Source organism: Castor canadensis, chromosome 9 (assembly GCF_047511655.1).
Source record: "Castor canadensis chromosome 9, mCasCan1.hap1v2, whole genome shotgun sequence".
In the NCBI taxonomy this organism is placed as follows: Eukaryota; Metazoa; Chordata; class Mammalia; order Rodentia; family Castoridae; genus Castor; species Castor canadensis.
Window position 1 is genome coordinate 96,401,751 of NC_133394.1, and position 20,945 is coordinate 96,422,695.

The following is a 20,945-nucleotide window of genomic DNA, read 5'->3' on the forward strand; positions in this document are numbered from 1 at the left end:
CTAGATTCGTGCCTGTCACCCTCTCCTAGTATCAACTTGAACTGGATTAAGAACCTTAATATCAGACCTGAAACCTTGAAGTTAGTAGAGGAAAGACCAGCAAATACACTGGAAACAATAGTTATGGATAAGGACTTCCTCAGTAGAACTCAAGTGGCTCAGAAAATAATAGAAAGGATTGACAAATGGGACTACCTGAAATTAAAATGCTTCTGTGCAACAAAATAAATGGTCTCTGTATTGAAGAGGCCACCCACAGAGAAAATCTTTTCTAGTTATACATCAGACATGGAGCCGATAACCAGAATATACAGGGAATTCAAAAAACTAAACTCTCCCAAAATCAGTGACCCAATAAAGAAACGGGCAATGGAGCTAAACAGAACTTTTTCAAAGGAAGAAGTCCAAATGACTAAAAAACACATGAAAAAATGCTCACCATCCCTGGCCATAAAGGAAATGCAAATAAAAACCACACCAAGATTCCACCTCACTCCTGTTAGAATAGCCATCATTAAGAACACCAACAAGAACAATTGCTAAGGATGTGGGGAAAAAGGAACCCTCAGCTGCTGGTAGGAATGTAGCAACCACTGTGGAAAACAATATTGAGGCTTCTTAAAAAACTAAACATAGATCTGCCATATGATCCAGCAATCCCACTCCTAGGGATAAACCCAAAGGAATGCAACTCAGGTTACTACAAAGATATCTGCACACCCATGTTTATTGCAGCACTACTCACAATAGCCAAGCTATGGAAACAGCCAAAATGGCCCACTACTGACAAAATGGATTAAGAAAATGTGATATTTATACACAATAGAATTGTCTTCAGCCACAAAGAAGAATAAAATTTTGTCATTTGCAGGTAAGTGGATAGAACTGGAGAACATCATCTTAAGCAAAGTCAGTCAGGCCAAAAGCTGCTTGTTCTCCCTCATATGTGGATTATAGACCTAAAACAAATGCAGTAATATTATTGGACATGGGTCACAAACCAAGGGGAGACCGTGCATAGGAGGAATAGGGAAAGCGAAGGAAACCTAAAACTTGAATGTGGTTGATGTGCTCACTGTAGAGGAGTGAATATAATAATCTTAAACTGGCAGAGACCACTATGGGAAGGGGACTAGAAGTAGTGAAAAGGTCTGGTAGAGATGAATCACTTTGGGTTGTAATACACATATGCATGGAAACAACACAAGGAATCTCCCTGTATTGCTATCCTTATCTCAAACTAGCAAAAACGCCATGTTTTTCTTATTATCTTTTATGTTTTTTTCTTCAACAAAATCAGAGAACAAGAGTACAGAACAGGTTCTACCCTGAGGTGGGGGAAGAGGGGTTAGGCCCAAATAATGTATACACATGTAAGTAAATGTAAAAATGATAAAATTTTTTTAAAAGCTAAAAAATGACATGAGTGTAAAACAGGACTGTTTAGTGAGGGAACCAGTGGGAGAGGGGAGGGCAAAAGGAAAGAATGATGGGGATGGTTATGATTAAAGTATTTTATATGCATATATGAAAATAGAATAATGAAATCCATTAAAATTGGTTAAGGAAAGAGGGAAGGGAAAAGAAAAAGAACAAAGGAGTGAATTGAATTCAATCAAAGTACATTTTTTGCAAGTATGGAAATATCACAATGAAATCCCTTTGCATAATTAATATATGCTTTGCATAATTAATAAAATAAGTAAAAGTACAATATAGGTTGAGATGTAATTAAGGCATAGTGATAGAAATAATCAACCAAAGCACAGAGTTTAGAGATTGTAAATTTTTAAATACTGGTAATTATTTTAGAAGCTTAGATCACACTTGGCAAGAATAATTATTTTTAAATTAGAAATTACTGAATTGTTCACACTTTTACTCACACCATTATAGCACCAAATAATACATCAAATGTTGAGTCAAGATTAGTTCTATGATGCATGTTCCAGGTAGAAGTTTAGATATTCTAATATGGAAATCTAAAATTCAAAATGCTCTAAAACTTGAAACTTTTGGAGATTTGGCTCAAAAAAGGTGATTCAGATTTCAAAAACATATAGACTATGCAAATATGAAAAATATGAAAAAAAATATGAAATAAGGGATTCACAATTGTACTAAATTGGCTCTGAAAATATATATTTTCCCTAAAACTCATTTAATGACAGAATATTTTCCTCCCTTGTGAAAAATATAGAAAAGAATTAGTGCATTTTAGAATGTACCTTGGGTATGCACATATGAATAATAAAAGAAAAATGAAAAAAAAAATAGAATGTACCTTGGGGCAAACTGTTATAAGATGTTGAGCTCCCAAGCATGTGCGTGAAGTTCTTTAGTATAATTATATGATGATGACCTCCCCAATTCTTCTATATTTTTCTGACATAAATTCTGATGTATTTTATAAATATAACTTGTGGGTGATTTATCAAATGTATAACAGTCCTCCATGCATTCTGAGTAGTTACTCTGTTTTTTTTTTGTTAGTTTATACTTAATCTTAAGGAATTTCTGTGCAATTTCATCGATTATAAATTTATTTTCATTTTTTAATCTATATTTACTCAATTACCAGATACTTTCTAAAATTCTACTATAAAACTGTTCAGAATATTCAGGAAAATGAAAAAGCATATTATTTATTCTCTAAGTTTAAAAGACCTATCCTAGAATAGGAAGATAAAACAGGTCCTGACTGGGGGTTGGTTCCAGTGGGAGGGGGGAGGATATAAAGAAAGAATGCGAGAACATGAATGTAGTATAAATATTATGTACTCATGTACAAAAATGGAAAAATGAGAGATGTTGAAACTACTTCAGGAATGGGGGGAAGTGGGGAACAGAGGAGGAGGATGGAGAGGGTGAATTCAACTGATAAATTGTAAGAACTTTAAAAAATGTCACATTGTACCCCAAGCACAACGATAATTTAAGAAAACAAAACAAAACAAAGTAAAAGAAAGGTCCTAGAAGTGCATCACTGCTAGTTATGGAGAATATAATTTTATTTGCAGGAAAATCTCACACATTTGTACATGAAAGCAATGCTAGGAATCTTTCTGTATAGCTATCCTTAACTCAACTAGCAAAAATGCTTTGTCTTCCTTATTATGCTTAAGTCTTCTCTTCAACAAAATTAGAGATAAGGGCAGAACAGGTTCTGCCTGGAAGTGAGAGGGGAGGGGATAGAGTGGGGAGAGGAGCAGGTTGGAGAAATGACCCAAACAATGTATGCACATGTGAATAAATGAATAATAAAAAAGTTTTTTTAAAAATCAATAAAATATTAAGCAAAGTCAATTTAACTAAAAAAAAAAAAAAAGCTCAGCAAACACTTTATACTGTATTTTTGCTTTGGTTTCTTACCAAGGCAAATAATAACTTAAAAATCTTTCACATGTTCCCTTCAAAACACTCAGCTTCCAATATGGTTTCTTTATTCATTTCTCCAGTATTTCTTCAATAGCCACACACTGTTGGGCTTTTCTCCCTTCCTCCCTCTCATTTACCCTCCTTCCTCCTAGTCCCTCTCTTCTCTTTCTCTCTTCTTCTTTTCTCCCCTGTATCTACCTTTTTCACTCTATCTTCCTCAAGGAGGAAGATGCATAAATTTTCTCTGGTATCTAAATGCAATTATAAAATATTGGGCATGATTTAGATTTGTCACTACCTCACTGCTTTTTAAGAGAATATTTTGAACTACATTATTTTGTTTCATATGGGTCCTATTAAAAACTGTTCTTTATAGAACTTTTCACATGAAAGAGACCTGTGCTTATCAAACACAATCTTCTAAACTGACTTCTTTGGTTTTGTTCTTATTTGTCTAGAATATTTGTTAGGCTTAGATTTTCCATGATTTTTCTAACAAGCATTAGCAAGGAGAAGGAAATCCTTGCTGTTTTTCCTCCCCTTTACAAGAAAACTATTTCTTCTCTTCTTCTACATGTAATCTGAATTCTGATCTATTAATACAGACATACAAAGCTTGAGTCTCTGAATAAAGAATCTAAAATTTTCCTGTGTTGCCCTGATGGGCATGGACAGGACTCTGTTTGGAGAGTGTTCTTAAAGTCAATGAGTCTTTTTAAAAAATATCACTAAATACTTATTTATTCAGTTTCTCTCCTGTGTTTTAAATTTGCAGTGTTAATTTCTACACTACATTTTTTAAATCACAGATTATCTTATCAAAACAGATTTTCTTCTTATGAGGACCCATCATCAGCTGGGTGTGAAAAAAGATTTTTGAAGAAAGGTTATGAATTCAAGAGTTGGAAAATTGGGATGGCATTGGCAAGATGGTTGGCTAGATACGCCTGGAAAATTTCTTTCAACAAAAAAGGACCAAAATAAAAATTTAAAAACCAACCTTTTATTTCACTAGAGTTTTTGCAGTGTAATGGGGATGTGGCAGAGATTTTCTGGAGTACAGACACATCATCACCATATGAGGATGGAAGACAATAGCACTTATTGTTCCATCTCTCAAAATCAATCACAAATCAGAGACATGGGAGACCATGAACATCTGAGGCTCCTATAGGATCCTGTGGCCCTCACAGGCCACGCTAGAGAGTTCTTGGTTACCACACTGTTGCATTGTCGCAGAAAAAAGAGCCCATCCCACATTGTCTCCTCCCCTACCCAGACTCCTGCTACACAGGCTATCTTGAGATCCCACACATCCAGAGACCTGTAAAGTTGCTAGACAGCTACCCCAGGAGTTTTTGCCTGACTCAGATGTGAAAGGATGATGACTACCACCATAAATGCATGCACACAGATATAAGAATCACTAGCAGAACAGAAGAGAAATAGAAAAGGATGAAACCTCATTAATACAGAAAACCACCCAAACACAGATAAGAACAAAAGAGGAAGAAAGGAACAAAAGATATATAAAACAACCAGAAAAAAGAACAAAATGACAGGAGTATGTTTTTACTTATCAATAATAACCTTGAATGCAAATGGATCAAATTATCTATTTAAAAGGTTTTGATTGGCTGAATGACTTTAAAATACCTAACTGTATTCTATCTATAAGAAACTCACTTCATAAGTAATGACAAGCGTATACTGAAAGTGAAGGGATGGGAAAAAAATATACCATGCAATGGAACCCAAGAATCATTAGTAGTAGCTATACTTACATCAGATAAAATGGACTTGAAATTAAAAAAAACTGTAAAAAGACAAAAAGACATGAAAAATGTCACTATACAATGATAAAGGGATTAATTAAATAATATGTATATATATATATATGCATATACTTTTACATATCCAAGGCTGAAGTATTCAAATACATAAACCAAACACTACTAACTCTAAAGGTATAAGGAAATTCCAACAAAATAATTGTTGGAGACTTCAGTGGGCAGATCATACAAACAAAAACCAACAAAGCTACAAAATAGTTAAACCACACAGTAGAGCAAATGGGTCTACCAGATACTTACAGAGCTTTTTATCTAATAGCTGCAAAACACACATTTTTTTCTCATGAATGAATAGAACATATATAGAACAATGAATATATAAATACATGGAAATTAAATAATAGAATCTTGAATGACCCATGGGTCAATGAAGAAATCAAAAGAGAAATTTAAAAAATTCTTGAAACAAATGAAAATGAAAACTAAATATACTATAACTTATGCTGTAACCCATAACTTATGCTGTAGTCCATAAGTTTCATCTTAAGGAAAGTTTATAGCAATAAGCACTCACATACCAAAAAGACAGAAATATTCCCAAGAAATAATCGAAATAACCAGAAAAGCATGAAGAAACTAAACCCAAAATTAGCATAAATAAAGAAATAATGATACCAATAAAAATAAGCAAAATAGAGAGTAAAACATTACAAAAGATCAATGGAATTATAAGTTGTTTTTTTAAAAAAATTAAAAAGTAGAAAAAATTTTAGCTAGACTTACCAAGAAAAATGGAAAGAGGATCCAAATAAAATCAGACATCAAAATAGAGACAGTACAACTGAAACCTCAGAAATACTAAGGACCACTAGATAGTCTTATCATCAATTATATGCCAAAAACTGGAAAGCTTAGAAGAAATGAATAAATTCTTGGAAACATATAAACTACCAAATTGAACTGTGAAAACATAGAAACCCAATAGAACAATAAAAAGTAACAAAATTGAATTAGTAATTAAAGTCTCCCAATAAAGAAAAGCCCAGGAACAGATGGCTTCACTGCTGAAAATTACTAAATAGTTAAAGAGAAATTAACATCAATTCTTCTCAAACTTTTCCAGAAAAATTGAAAGGGAAGGAATCCATCAAAATTCATCATATGATCCCAGCATTACCCTGATACCCAAATCAGACAAGCCCCTCCTCCATACACACACTCTCTCTCCAGATTAATATACTTGATGAAATTAGATGTAAAAATTCTCAACAAAACACTACTAAGTAAAAAATCTATTCACCCATGCTGGTGGAGTGACTTGAGTGGCAGAGTGCCTGCCTAGCAAGCATGAGGCCCTGAGTTCCAACCCCAGTACTGCCAAAAAAAAAAATCTATTCACCCAAACCAAGTGCAATTTATCCCAGGAATGTGAGGATGGTTCAAAATAATTATAAAACATTGATTAAGAAACCCTAAATATCATTTAAAAATGGAAAGACATTTCATATTCATGGATTTTGAAGAATTAATATTCCTTAAATATTCATATTACCCAAAGCTATTCATAGTTACAATGCAATTCCTTTAAAAATACCAATGACATTCTTCACAGAAACAGAGAAAAATTCCTAAAATTTGTATAGAAGTACATAAGACCCCAAACATCCAAAGCAATCCTGAACAAAAAGAACAAAGCTGAAAGAATTGCAATACCCAACTTCAAAACATACTACAAACCAACAGGAGTCAAAACAGCAATGGCCATTATGGAAAACAATATAAAGTTCCCTCTATTAAATAGTTTTCCATTTACTAGAACTGCATTGTGATCTAGCAATCCCATGCTTACTTGTGTGTATGATATTATGTTTTCTGGCAGCACAAGGATTTGAATTCAGAATGTCATGCTTACTAGGCAAGCATTCTACTACTTGAGCCACACACTCAGCCCTTTATGTTTTACTTATTTCTCAGATAGGGTCTTGTACTTCGGCTTAAGTTATCCTCAGACCATGGTCCTCCTATCTGTACTTCTAATAGCTGTGATTACAGATACGAGCCACCGTGTCCAGCTTGTTTTTTGAGATAGGGTTTTGCTAATATTTATTTCAATGCTTCCCTCAAAACCTGATTCTCTTTTCTCTTCCTCCCTAGCAGCTATGATTATAGATGTGCACCACTATGCATGGCCTTTAAATTAGTATTTTGAAAAGATATCTGCATTTATATGTCTATTGTAGCAATATTCACAACAGCCAAGATAGATAACCCACAATCATGTCCCTCAACGGATAAATGGATAAAGAAAATTTGACACATATACATGCAGTAGAATATTATTTACCCATAAAAGAGAAATCCCGACACTTGGAGCAACAAGGATTGAACATAAGGACAAAATGTTAAAGGAAATAAGACTAGCACAGAAAGACAAACACTGGATGGTCTCACTTATGTATGGAAGCTAAAAAGTTGGTCTCAGAGAAGTTGAATATAGAATAGTGGTTGCTAGAGCTCAGGAAGGATGTGGAGATGGGAAGAGGATGGTTCACAGTTTACAGCAGTAAGCAGATAGGAGAAATAACTTCTATTGTCTATTTCAAAACAGCTAGTAGAGAGGATATTGAATGTTCCTAACACAAAGAAGTGATAATTGTTTGAAGTGATAGATTTGCCAAGTCTCTTTTTTTATTATTATTCATTTATTCACATGTGCATACATTGTTTGGGTTAGTTCAGTTCCCCATTTCTTAATGGGTTCATTGATTTTAGGAGAGTTTAGTTTCTTAAGTTCCCTGTATAACCTGGTTATCAATCCTTTGTCTGATGTATAGCTTTGCCAAGTCTCTTGATCTGATCATTACACATTGTGTACATGTAATGAAATATCACACTGCACCCCACAAATACGTAAAATTATGTGCCACTTAAAAATAAAAATACACTTTAAAATATTGAACATTGAATGTTCTACATAGGTATGATAGGACGTCAGCTAGAAGGGGTTTCGAGGAAAAGGTGAAACAAAAGAAGACACAAAAATAGGAGTGTTTTTTAAAAGTTAGTAGAAAAAATGAGGCAAAACAGACTTCACCATAATTTATAGGGAGACAGAAGCACAAGTGTTAGACACCAGTTTGGGATTCCAACAGAGGCTGTGATCAGTTATTCAGTCAAAAGCATTTACTGAATACTTATGGCTAGATAAGAATTCCAAGCTGTGAGAATATAGGGATAAATAAGTCAGAGACCTGTTACTAAAATATTTATGTTACACTTCAATAAAGGGAGAGATAAATGAAATTATTCACTTATTTAAAACTACGAAGAAAGTCAAATACTGATTGTTGGCAAGAATATAAAGTAATTAAACTTTCACAGTGATGGTAGAAATGCAAATTGGTGTAATTACTTTGAAAAAACACTTTGTATTAATAACGAGATTTGAACATATATATACTGTATTAACTAGGAATTTCACTCCTAGGAATATACTAAATAGAAAAGAACATACAGGACACATGTACACCAAAAGACATTTACAAGAATGCTCATGGCAGCACTGTTTGTAATATCCTTGAAACAACTCTAATGGTTACCAATAGTGAAAAAATAAACTGTGATGTATTCAAAGGACAGAATAACCAAAGTAACAAAAATGAGTAAACTACTGCCACACATAAGATGGATACATCTCAAAAATATTGCACTGAGAAAAGAAGCCAGACATAAAAGATTATATTCTATATGACATTCTAAAAATATTAAAATTACTCTAATTGTTGGATGAGGATCGTGGTTACCCCTGGGGAGAGGAAAGAACATCTGGCTAAAGTTCTGTTTCTTTATGAGGGTGGTGGTTACATGACTATTTGCTTTGAAGGAATTCATTAAGTTGTAAGATGATGATACATATACTTTTCTACAAGTATATTATAGATTAATCAAATGATTTTGGTATTTATTTATTATTTTTTCCTTCCTTTATTGTTGCATTGGGTGAAGGTACATTGTGGCATTTACAAAGATTCTTTGGTTTTAAGGTTTTTGTGCTTTTCTCTTCATTTTATTCTTTTTTTCTTCACTGTTGTGATGGGAGTACACTGTGGCATTTACACAGGTTCTTACAATGCATCAAATATATCAGACGTGAATTCACCTTAACCATAATTTTTTAAGGAGAAAGTGATTCGTATCACTTCTCCATTAAAGCTTCAAAAGCTTTCCATCAAAATGCCTTGTTATGAATGACAAAGATCTTCATTAGCCCTGCTGACCATTGCAGTATATTTTCTTACTTCTTTGTTTTGGCAGTACTGGGGTTTGAACACAGGGCCTCATGCTTGGTAGGCAGGTGCTCTACCACTTAAGCCATGCCACCAGTCCATTTTGTGTTGGTTATTATTTTTGAAATAGGGTCTTGCTTTATGTCCAGGCTGGCCTGGACCACTATCTTCCTATTTGTGCCTCACCGTATATCTAGGATGACAGGTGTGTACCACTGTGCCCAACCATTGGTTGAAATGAAGTCTCACAAACTTTTTCCCCGGCTGGCCTCGAATCATGATCTTTCCAGTCTCTTCCTCCCAAGTAGTTAGGATTACAGGCTTAAGCCACCACACCAAGATTTATTTTATTCTAATGATGACAGAACCACTGGATAGTTTATCTTCTTGTATATACATGCATACGTACACAGTTTCTTCTTGGGACAGGTTAATTTTGTATTGGTAATTAATAATCTTTAGATATTAAACTGACATGTTGAGTAGGCAGCTGAATTTTGAATCCTGAGAGTTCTGGCTGGAGGCCATATATTTGGGATTATCAGATTATGTAGAATAGAAAATGAATGAAGACTGGACCCTAGGAGACTGCAAATTTAAAGGGAAAACTTCTGCTAGAAAAAGAGAAACTTACAAAGAAGACTGAAAGAATAGAGAGTGAGAATAGTCAGAAAATCAGAAGAGTGAGTATGATTTAAGCCTGAAGGACCAAGTAGCCATCAATAACAAATGGTACTGTGATGGTTAATTTTATGTGTCAACTGATTAGGCCATGAAGTGGCCATTTACTGGTTCAAACACTATTCTGGATGTTACTGTATGTTTTTGAATGATATTAACATTTAAATTGGTAAATTTTGAGGTAAGCAGGTTGTTCTCCATAACATAAGTGGTTCTCATCCAATTAAGTCCTTAATAGAACAACAGCAAAAAAAAAAAAAAATCAGCTTTCCCTGAGCAAAAGAACTTTATCTGTAACATCCGCTATTTCCGGTTCTATGGCAGATGGCCTTCAGACTCAGTCTGGAATCCTATCTCTTCTGCATCTCCACCCTGTATATTTTAGACTCGCTAGCCTCTGTAATCACTCAGTGAAAGAACCCTGACTAATACAGATAATGAGATGACCACAAGAGCAGAACAGATTTGATCACCGATTTCTTCAAGATTTCAGCAATATCATTCTTTGATAAGAGCTTTATAAAGAGTTCATGGGAACTGAAGTTTAGTCAGAATAGGCTGTGATACACATAAGTGATCAGAAAATGGAGACGGGAAGAACAATAAAACTTTTTAATGGTGTTCAGGGCAGGAAAATTGGGCCACAGTTGGAGAGGACCTAGAGAAAGGATCCTGTTTTCATTTCAATATTAAGGCATGTTTATCAATGGGCTTGATTCGAAAGAGAGGAAGTAAGAAAGGGAATGGGATATTCACTTTAAGTGAAGACGGTGAAATAGGACCCGGGACTCTTATTTTACGTGAAATGAGATGAAAGATAATGTGAGTGAAGGTGCATTCAGGTTGATGGTGTAGGGTTTGGGAAGAGGAGGTGGCAGACATCTGATTGTTCCTGTTTTTCTGCTTCTCAGGATTGACCATTAGCTCGATGTACTGGGAAGCTTTGGAAGAAAAGTTATGAAATCATCATTTTCAAGAGTTGAACATTAAAGTTACTAGCTATGCATGGTAAGGTTTTCTCAATGTAAGTGTTCATCAGTGATTTGGAGATATTTTGAAAGTGGGTTGGTATAACCTATTAGCAAGGTTGTAATTTTTGGCACTGATTGATCACGTACAGGCATGGAGAAAGCAAGTAGTTTGGTTAATGATGGTTGGAGTTTTCTAAGGAAGTGATACAGAGGGAAAGGAGTTAAATTTGTACAATAAAGAGTTATAAATTTGACTTTGGAATCTCTGGTAAAATGGGAATTGAGGGTTTTAGGGAATTTAGGGCTAAGAATGGAAAAATGTGGTAGGAACAGTGGATTGAAGATTTCATGAGTCATTAAATTATTATCACAGGGATAATAGGATAAATGATCTAATGTGCTCAAGCAAGTTGTTATCACGGGAGATAATTAGGCAATGTATAACCGTATGTCTTAAATGCTGAAAGTACAGTCTCAACCGTAGTGAGAAATCATGTTAAAATAAGTTTGTCCAAAGCTTTTTCACTTTTAGCATTGATAATAGGCTAAGTCTTTTGGAAAAGGCTGGCATCAAAGAAGAATCAATTCAGAATAAACATTAAAAAGCATCTTGTATATGCATCTCTATTACCTGTCTCATGGAGATGTTGATAAGATCTTCAATATTTCTAGTAAGCAAAGTGATGGAAAGTGGAAATAAGCTCAATAATACCAATTATAATTCCTGTAATATATATGTTTTGTTACTGACATTGTTTTTCAAAGTGTAGTAATGTTTTATTTTGACAGATTGAAACATATATGTATATAATCCAAGATTCAGTCTCAAGCTCACTATACCAAACCTTCTTCTGAGCTTAAGGTCTTAAGTGTTTCGATACAATAAATATGATTTTACTTGTTTTTTTTTTTCAGAAAATCCCAAACTGTATGGAAAATGTAACATCCAAGAATTTTTGTTATTTTTCAAGTACCTAACAAAAGACAGATATATAGTAAATATGAAACTAACTGTCAAATAGACCAAAATTAAGATGTAAACAAAGTAAGGATCACTTCAGGGGAGGGCTATGTGATGAATGTGTGAAATTTCTCCCTTCTGCTTGCTTTTCATTACATTGCAAAGGCTAGAAAGATCAATTTCTATTGAAATTGGAACTATGCTATCTTTTGGAAAGGAGGTGTTATAAAAGAGAAAAATAATATTATGTAGAAAAGATTTAAGAGTGATTTACTTTTCAAATTTCTAATTATTTAGTGGAAATTTCACTTAAAATGTTAAGATTTTCTTCATATAATGTGCATTTTATGTTCATGAGGCTTGCTCAGGTTTACTAATATGCTGTTTTGTTGTTTGACCTATATTAACTTAGCTCTTCGGCTCTGAGTGAATTTTGTGGCTGGTATTTAATTGCTATCATTTCCCTTAGGTAAACAGAGATAAGGCTCAGTAGATTGGGTGGCAATGAAGCTTTAGAAATTTAATAGACTCATTTATATAAATTGGAAAATTATGCATGGATTCAAATAAGTCTACACTATAAATTTATAAGCTTAATTTGTCCTTGGGAGTGTCTCTCAATTATAACAAATGGCAATAAACCATCAATATGTGAGAAAAATGTTAGTCTTTCTAGTCAGGAAAACCTAGAAGAAAATTCATACTCATCATTTGTGAGACAAATAATTTAAGGTCTTACAATATTCATTTCCTTACCTTTAAAATAAGTATACTGTTATTTATTGCACAGTGCTTGTAGGAAGAAGGCTTTGCTGAGTTACTAGCAAATACTCTCACTGAATGTTGATTTTTGTCCTAAAGGTTCAGGATAGGTTCAACCACACCAATAAATCTTCATGATAGCACCTAATATGTTGTGCCACAAGATATTAACTACAAATAGCGAGTTCAATTACTCTGCCACAGTAATATGAAGTAATTGTCTGTACTTATGAAAAACTCATTATTGACTTTTTTCTAAGTCATTTAGATATCACTGTTCTCTCAAATATTTGGGTTTCCATTAAACCAATGAGAGTTTAGTATCAAATTTACTTCCTGCTATTAATGTACATTTTCCTAAAGACCTGATCCTAACAACCCAAATGGTAAATTAGACTTGTCCAATAGTGCTGCATCATGTTCATTAATTCATCATTTAGTGAATCCCTAATTGACAAAGACACCTGAAACTTGGCTACCATTGTTACTCACCTGGATTGTGAAATAATCTCTTTTTTTAAAATTATTTTATTATTCATATGTGCATACAAGGCTTGGGTCATTTCTCCCCCCCTGCCCCCACCCCCTCCCTTACCACCTATTCTACCCCCTCCCTCTCCCCCCCACCCCCTCAATACCCAGCAGAAACTATTTTGCCCTTATTTCTAATTTTGTTGTAGAGAGAGTATAAGCAATAGTAGGAAGGAACAAGGGTTTTTGCTGGTTGAGATAAGGATAGCTATACAGGGCATTGACTCACATTGATTTCCTGTGCGTGGGTGTTACCTTCTAGGTTAATTCTTTTTGATCTCACCTTTTCTCTAGTTCCTGGTCCCCTTTTCCTATTGGCCTCAGTTGCTTTTAAGGTATCTGCTTTAGTTTCTCTGCGTTAAGGGCAACAAATGCTAGCTAATTTGTTAGGTGTCTTACCTATCCTCACCCCTCCCTTGTGTGCTCTTGCTTTTATCATGTGCCCAAAGTCCAATCCCCATGTTGTGTTTGCCCTTGATCTAATGTCTGCATATGAGGGAGAACATATGATTTTTGGTCTTTTGGGCCAGGCTAACCTCACTCAGAATGATGTTCTCCAATTCCATCCATTTACCAGCGAATGATAACATTTCGTTCTTCCTCATGGCTGCATAAAATTCCATTGTGTATAGATACCACATTTTCTTAATCCATTCGTCGGTGGTGGGGCATCTTGGCTGTTTCCATAACTTGGATATTGTGAATAGTGCCGCAATATACATGGGTCTGCAGGTGCCTCTGGAGTAACCTGTGTCACAGTCTTTTGAGTATATCCCCAAGAGTGGTATTGCTGGATCAAATGGTAGATCAATGTTTAGCTTTTTAAGTAGCCTCCAAATTTTTTTCCAGAGTGGTTGTACTAGTTTACAATCCCACCAACAGTGTAAGAGGGTTCCTTTTTCCTCACATCCTCACCAACACCTGTTGTTGGTGGTGTTGCTAATGATGGCTACTCTAACAGGGGTGATGTGGAATCTTAGTGTGGTTTTAATTTGCATTTCCTTTATTGCTAGAGATGATGAGCATTTTTTCATGGTGAAACAATCTCTTAAGTGTTTTCTTGAACATGTACATTCCAGAATTCAAAGTAGTTTTCATGAATCTCAAATCAGAATGTTATTTTCTCACTTTAAATTATGTCAGTTACTTCTCACTGTGTTTAGAATGAGATCTGCGAGTAAAGATCTGCAAAGACCTCTGTGGTCTGGTAACACTCGTCTCTGCAAGTTAATTTTGATCCACTGCTCCCATTCCTCACTATTCTTCAACCTGCTGGGTGTTCTAGCTCCCATAACATGGTAAACTCCCTTAACCACAGGGCCACGGCATGCTGCCTTTTGCTTAGAATGCTCTTTCTTGGGTTCCTTAAATAAATATTCATTTCTTATCCTTTCGCTTTCAGTATGAGAAAATGTTAGCTTTACTTAATTCTTTATTGCTGTATGTAAATGAGATTTCAGCTTGCTTTCCTTGTTATATTATTGTAAAAGTACTCTTATGTTCTTTTTTTTTTGGTTGTTTTTATTGCTTCTATTCACTATAATTCCACAGGAGGCCAGGAACTACATCTGTCTTATTCACCTTTGTATTTTACACTGAATTGTCAAATTAATCTAGGTAATATGTGACACAGATAAACAAGCACATATGCAGTGGGAGACACGTGCACTGATGTTAGAGAAATATAGAAGCTGTCCTTATTTGGGTGTGATCACATAAACTAAATCCAGGTGCTAGCTTATATAAAGAATAAAATTCTGGATATGTTGAAACTAAGACATCTTTTGCCAACCTTTGTTACTATTCTTATGTCCTAGAGAATTCCTTCCACACATAAATGCATTCTGGGCTTAGTGGAGGAATAAGAAAGACTCAGATAATATCTCATTTGGGACAATATTTCACACATAAAGTTCTGATGGTGCCAGTAATCTGGCATTGGTCAGGACATTCTGAATCTATATGTATACTTTCATTTTCTGGGAAAATTTCTTAACAGTCCCCCCCCCCAACTCCTTCCTATCTTGCTTCCTATTCCCCTCAGACCTCAGAAAGAGGTAAACTATAGCATCTTTATTCCTAGGAAAAATTAGCTCCTAGGACAAGTGAGAAGTTACACAAACTTCCTAGCCAAGTTAGGCTGGCATAACTACAAAAGCAATTCTATTGGATTTCCTTCTTTTTATTTTTTAAACAAATGACAGAAAAACAAAGCTAAGGGAAGACTGTGTCTAGAGCCAAATAATACTGTAACTATACATTTGTTTCTTGTGCAAACATAACTAACAAGGGCTAATATTCAATTAGATATATTTGAAGGAACAAAAATAAATTTTCTTATCTAGTAGTAACAGAAATTAAGTAATTGAAAATTCTAGCCCAGCAGGAAATGGTGCTTGAGTGGATATCAACCAGCACAGACTATTAAAATATTTATCCATCTAATTAATATTAATGTCTCATATTATATTTGAAAAGGTTCACCTCATGCCTCAGGGTTCTTTTTGCACATATTTATAAGGTTGTTTATTACAGGAATATTTTCATTAGCAAAAAGAAAAAAGATTTTTCTTTAAACAGATATAATTATTGAAAGAAATTATCTGTACAGAGAGTAAAAAAAAGTTAGCATTATGTAGGTCATTAATTTTGTTTCTAGTCTTACCACCCTTATATCTCTCTTGCTGAGAAATGTTTCCCCAAACGTTATTAAGTTAGCAGATGATGAAGTTGTTCAGATGTGTTTTTATGAATGGATCAGTGCTGAGTTGAGCATCATCTCAGTAGCCATCAGGAATGAACACTGAAGGCTGACCTGCTCTTCCTTTATGTTCTAACTTGAGTTGAAAAGCAGTTTAGAAAAGTGTGGCTTTGGGGTCACATCAATTTGGTTTCAGCTAATGGATCATCACTTGCTAGATATTTAATACTCATTGTGGTTCCTATTAGCAGAATATTTTGGAAACACATGAACAAATTGAAGTAAGTTTTCAGAGTTAAGCAGGGCTTTAAGTCATTTGTCTTTCTGTTTATGGCTCCCTTGCCTTTCTTCTTTCCTCCTTTAGCTGACAACCTCACTTCCTTTCTTCATATCCAAGGTTTAGAACTTGCTTTCTGTCCAATTTTCAATTCAGAGTTTGAGGAATACTAATGAAGATTTACTTTTATTGTCTGAAATTTTATTTCTACTATGTCCCTATTTTTGTCTTCCAAAAACATAGAAGTGAAGTCTTATGATAAGTAATTAGTATTTTATCTTGCTTTGACAATGATATCTATCTATATTTATCTCTCTATATATAGATATATAGTGAGTATGCCCTACAAATACCTCCATGGTCTGATACCACTCAGATAATAGATTTTCTATATATAGATAGATTTTTGGAGGTATTGGAGTTTGAACTCAGAGCCTAGCACTTGCTTTGCAAGCATGACAATGATACCTAGGGTAAACTAAGATACACATCTAATTTAAGATAAAGGTTGTGCTGATTTTATATGACTACACTAATGTGTATTGACGGAATATCTCCTGTAGAACACAGTATACTAAATTTACAATATGGTCTAAAAATTATTAGAAATAATAATTTTTATTACTAATTATTAACTAATAATAATATTAGTTAGAAATAAAAACAGTATAAAATTTAACAAAAATGCATGTCCAAAGAAAAAACTCATTACTCAAATACATTTGTAGACTTTATATTATGTAGTAAGCTTTTGCTGAGGCCCTTTTTGTCTATCACTTAATGCTCACAATACTGTGAGGTGTGTGCTATGATTACTGCAAACTTATACACAAAGACAGTGGAATTTAGACTAGCGTGAATTTTGTTAAAGTCCTACAAGAGTTGAAGAACTGAAACTTGGCCCTCCAATGCCCTATTGCAGGGTTCCCTCTTGTAATCACTAAATACCTTCTCCATGTTACTCACACTCTACTGACAGCCTACTGTCTACTACTGTGAATTGAAAACATGTACATGGCAGTTATGTGCATTTGACGAAAGTTATCAAATTTAACTTTGATGAGGGACTGCCTAGTTAGTATTATATCTATTTAGAATATAATTCTTTAAACCCAGTTTTACGGTTAACTCATGATTAAATGATTGGTTTATGTAGTATTTGCTTGCTATCTTATTGTTCTTTCAATTTTCTTTTTATTTCTAGTGAATTTGATTATCTTATATAATGATTTATAATTGTCAATCATTTGAAGTTTTCCTTCTCTTCCCGATTTCTAACCTTTGATCATTCTCTTATTGTCTTCCTATTTTTCTTATGCTATTAAAGGATTTCTTGTATTGGGTCAAACCTTGTATAATTGTTATTCTTGTATGTCAAAAACTGACAATTACATGATTCAATCTAATTATCAATATTAACTTTTATGACTTTTGATTATCTTTCTTCACTGTTAATGAAGAAATGTATAGTAATAGTATATATTTATTCTCAACAGAAATAATCAATTCTGATATAATCAAATCTATCACATTTTAAAATATATAGGTTCTACCAAAAAGTCTTTTTTCATTGCTAATCTCATGTTGTGTTCTCATTCAGATCATTAATGCTTCTGAAGTGCACTTTTTGGATATTATATAAAATGTGAGTCAGTTCTCTTCTACATATAACTAAAGAGTTTTCTCAATGCCATATATTGCAGTTGGCTCTTTCTCTGATTGGCAGGAATGTCTTGATCATATGCCATATCCCATATAATTAAAGGCCTATTTCTCTGATGTCTGTTCATAAGCCAATTTAACATATTTTAGTCTTAATGGTACAACTCATCTCTTTTCTTTGCTATTCTTCTGCAAAAGCAAAATCGTGTTTTCTAGCCCTTAACTCTCCTATATTAATTTCAGTATGCACATTTCTTCAAAAAATCCAGATGGATTTCTGGATGGTGATGCACAGAATCAGTGTGTTAAATTAATGAATGAATATCAAATTAATATAAATTATGATAATATAGCTATTAATATTTTACATTATTAACACATGAATTCATCTTATTTATAAACATAGCATAGCTCCCTGTTTAATCAGATCGTTATCTTTGTTTTTTATCACAAGTTGAAAATGTTCTCTTGAGAGAGTTTGCACATTCTTTGTGCTTTAACTCCAAACTGAAATGATCCTGAAGTAAACTTTTTATACACTCAATATTGGCAAAAATGGTGAATGTAGATATATCAAATGTTAATACACAACTGGAGAAATAGACACCTAGATGAGCCATTGGTAGTAACACTGACTGATACAGTTGTTCTGGAAAGTCATTAAGGGCTCCTAGTAAACTTATGCACACATGCAACTTTGACCCGACATTTCATTCCTAGACAAACTAGTGCACAGGTCAATAAACAGACATGACACATACAAGGAAAGAGTGCCTGTTATTTGCTCTACCAATACTTCATAATCAGGATGTCTGTCAACTTCAGTTTGAATTATAATTATCACTATAACTTGGGGCACTAAAAATGACATTTGAATGCCCAGTTGTTTAAGCACTTCTGATATTTCCCTCCACTCTCTCCTGATGTACTCCAAGGGACATTACATAAATCCTTTATAGATATTTGAGCTTTAAATGTCAATGAAGTTAATCCTTCCAAAGCTGTTCTAGTGCACAGCTCCTGCTTGAACAGAAGCTGGCTTGACCTGAAGTACTGGCTAAGGCAGCTTATTGTCCTTACCAAATGTTTTAGCTCAAGTTCATTTACTATAAAAAAATTATTGAAGGGAAAATGTAATTTAAGTATGTATTTGAACAAATAGAATAGGTGCTTCCATCACTTCCCAATTTCTGTGAGTATCCCTGCCCACCAACCCACTTATACACATATCTCTCTCCAGAATGAGGCTTAATATTCACAATATCAGAGCTTTGTCAGTGTTGTTTTCCTTTTTAAAAAAAAATTCTTAGGGCATTGCTCAAGGCCTAGCCCATAACCAGCTCGCACCAAATAGTTATTAAGATGTAATGTAATAATTTGGGCGAGGTCAGCTATCTAGAATATCTTCACATCCATAGCGCTATTATGTATCTTCCACTTATGCTTTCAGCATCTCATTTTATTGCAAACTAGAAAGTGTTAGAATTATCATCCATTTAATAGTTAAGAAAAGTTTGCTTGCTAAATACTGAAGTAATAATGAAAATGAAAGGAAAAGAGTATATTTTGTCTTTGAGCAGGACCAGTGCCAACCTTTGAAATCTTTGGTGATGTGCCATCAAGCCAGTGCACTTACCTGAGCATAAGTTGGATACAACCATGATGGCAAAGAGCGGCAGAGCTGCTTCACTGATATCTCCATGAGATATGACACTTGTAATGCAAGCAGAAAAATATAGTAAATTATTTGGAGAACAGAAGAAAAGGAGAAATAGAAAATGACTTAGAGGACTAGATACTTTCATTCATTGCTTTATTGAGGAATTGATTTATTTTTCAAATAATTGGGTACTTGCTACATGCTAAGCATTGTGCTACTCATTGGGGGATATTGAAATAGATTGAAAGACAGTTCCTGTCCACACAGAAATTATAGACTTGATGAAATTATAGATAGCTAAGCAATTAGAGAAGTATGTGAGGGTAGAAAAGAATACTGTAGAAATTGATAGCCAAGCTATCTAACCCAAATTAGATGGTCATTTACAAAAAATTCTTCTAGAAGTATATTAATACAGAAGATTTGGAGGTTAAATTTGCATCAACTGGATAAAAGAGGAAAGAGGAAGTAATAATGATTTATACAGAAGGATCAGGCTCAATGACAAGAAAGGCATGGCTTGTTAAAAATGAAATTTTAAATGAGTTCAGATGAGTCATATGTGCCTAAAAGTAAATATTGCTATTTAGTTTGTCCACAACAAACAGATGAAGGATAAATATGTCCCAAATTCTAGATATCCACTCACGCAAGCAAATATACCCCCCAAAAAACTTCAATAGTTTCCTGCTTCTCTCTGATCTCACATCAGTTATTTACCCACAAGTTGGTTAATTCTAGAAGCAGTTAAAATGAAGCATTTCCTTCTGAATGTACTTGATCTATTTATTGATCAACAAAGAACTGATTGTTTGTTTATCTGTAGACTACATTAGAAAAGGAGGTTGTTTTGACTTTAGGAAAAAAAGTTGTTGGGTTTTTTTGGGGGGAAATATTGGCGTTTGAACTTAAGGCCTTGCACTTGCTAGGCAGATGCTCTACCACTGGAGTCACATACCCCCAGCCCTTTTTGCTTTGGTTATTTTTGAGTCTAGCACTGGCTGGACTGCGATCCTTCTTTTTACCCTACCAACACAACTGGGATGACAGGTGCATGTGTCACCATGCCTAGTGTTCACTGGTTGAGACTGAGTCTCACAGACTGTTTACCTGGACTGGCTTCAAACTACAATCCTCCTGATCTCCATTGCAGGTGTGAGCCACTGTGCCCAACCGTAGGGAACTTTCTTAAAGGAAAAAATTGACTGGCAAGTAATTATGTAGTCCTTGAAGCCAGTCATCACTAGTATATTTTAAAAATGTGACCACAAGTTTAGCCATT

At 34.2% G+C, this 20,945-nt stretch overlaps 1 long non-coding RNA gene and 1 other non-coding gene across 2 annotated transcripts in view; both read right to left on the bottom strand.

Moving 5' to 3' along the window:
* The window catches only part of LOC141410956 (uncharacterized), a 104,274-nt gene that overhangs the window by 19,933 nt on the left and 63,396 nt on the right, over nt 1-20,945 (bottom strand). The window lies entirely within an intron of this gene.
* Trnag-acc (transfer RNA glycine (anticodon ACC)) lies at nt 9,480-9,552 on the bottom strand. Its single transcript has one exon. It is a non-coding gene; the product is annotated as a tRNA-Gly (tRNA).